The sequence below is a fragment of the Heterodontus francisci genome, unplaced genomic scaffold (assembly GCF_036365525.1).
Source record: "Heterodontus francisci isolate sHetFra1 unplaced genomic scaffold, sHetFra1.hap1 HAP1_SCAFFOLD_51_2, whole genome shotgun sequence".
Classification (NCBI taxonomy): Eukaryota; Metazoa; Chordata; class Chondrichthyes; order Heterodontiformes; family Heterodontidae; genus Heterodontus; species Heterodontus francisci.
Genome location: NW_027141369.1, coordinates 7,004,722 through 7,006,049, shown reverse-complemented (window position 1 = coordinate 7,006,049; position 1,328 = coordinate 7,004,722). Strand labels below are relative to the sequence as shown.

General features: G+C 44.4%; 1 non-coding gene across 1 annotated transcript; it reads left to right on the top strand.

Moving 5' to 3' along the window:
- The first annotated feature begins 1,024 nt into the window (after positions 1-1,024).
- Positions 1,025-1,107, top strand: trnal-uaa (transfer RNA leucine (anticodon UAA)). The gene has a single exon. It is a non-coding gene; the product is annotated as a tRNA-Leu (tRNA).
- The last annotated feature ends 221 nt before the right edge of the window (positions 1,108-1,328 follow it).

The following is a 1,328-nucleotide window of genomic DNA, read 5'->3' as shown; positions in this document are numbered from 1 at the left end:
TCCTTTCTGGAATGAGGTGACCAGAACTGCACACAGAACTCAAGTTGTGGCCTAACTAATGATTGATACAGTTCCAGCATAACCTCCCTGCTCTTATATTCTGTACATCGGTTAATAAAGGAAAGGATTCCATAAGCCTTCTCAACCAACTTATCAACCTGTCCTGCTACTTTCAGGGATTTATGGACATTCACTTCAAGGTCCCTCACTTCCTCGACACCTCTCAGCATTCACCCATTAATTGTGTATTCCTTTGCTGTGTTTGACCTCACCAAAGGCATCACCTCACACTTCTCCAAGTTGAGTTCCATTTGCCACTTTTCTGCCCACCTGACCAGTCCATTTCTCCAGCTCTCCTAATGAGCATTTCACCACGTGCCTTGAGCTGAGTTACTCATCACAGAATTCCCACTATCTGATTTACTCTGGTAGCCAGAGTATGTATATGAATGATCCAGTTAAGCTTTTGTCAATGGTAACCCCCAGGATGTTGATGGTGGGGGGATTCAGCGATGGTAATGCTGTTGATCGTCAAAGGGAGATGGTTACATTCTCTCTTGTTGGAGATGGTCATTGCCTGGAACTTATGTGGTGTGAATGTTACTTGCCACTTAGCAGCCCAAGTCTGAATGTTGTCCAGGTCTTGCTGCTTCTGGACACGGACTCCTTCAGTATCTGAGATGTCCCGAATTTGTCCTTTTATGAAACCTTGGTCAGGACTCACTTGGAATATTGTATCCAGTCTTGGTCTCCTCACATGATGGGTGATATTGAGGCTTTGGAAAGGGTACAGAGGAGAGACATTCGACGAATTCCCAGTATAAGACATCTTGGTTATCAAGTTAGACTAAAAGAGTTGGGACCCTACACCTTAGAGAAACCTAGACTGAGGGGTGATCCGATTGAGGTTCATAAATAATGAAGGGTCCAATTTTGCATGGGAGAGGAGTCATAACTTTATATTGGAAAAGGCCAGATGGCATCCGGATCACATTAAATTTCATTTTCAGTGGTGGGTCAATGTGCCAGGATGGCCGAGTGGTTGAGGCGTTGGACTTAACATCCAATAAACATGTGTCTGCGTGGGTTCAGACCCCACTCCTGGTATATGTGCTTACAAAATGTTGCTTATTCTTTCCCTGACTTTTGCCTTGCACCATCATCTCTTCTGTCATTTAATCACTCTTGCCTTCCAACTGATCACAGCTTCCTATTATTTGATCTGCCCCAGCACCGTTCCTTGGCTCTGCGCTTGCTTATAAACTGGTAAATCTTTAACTTAATCTCCTCTGTACCCTGACAATGACCTTCTCATCCTTCCTGGATTG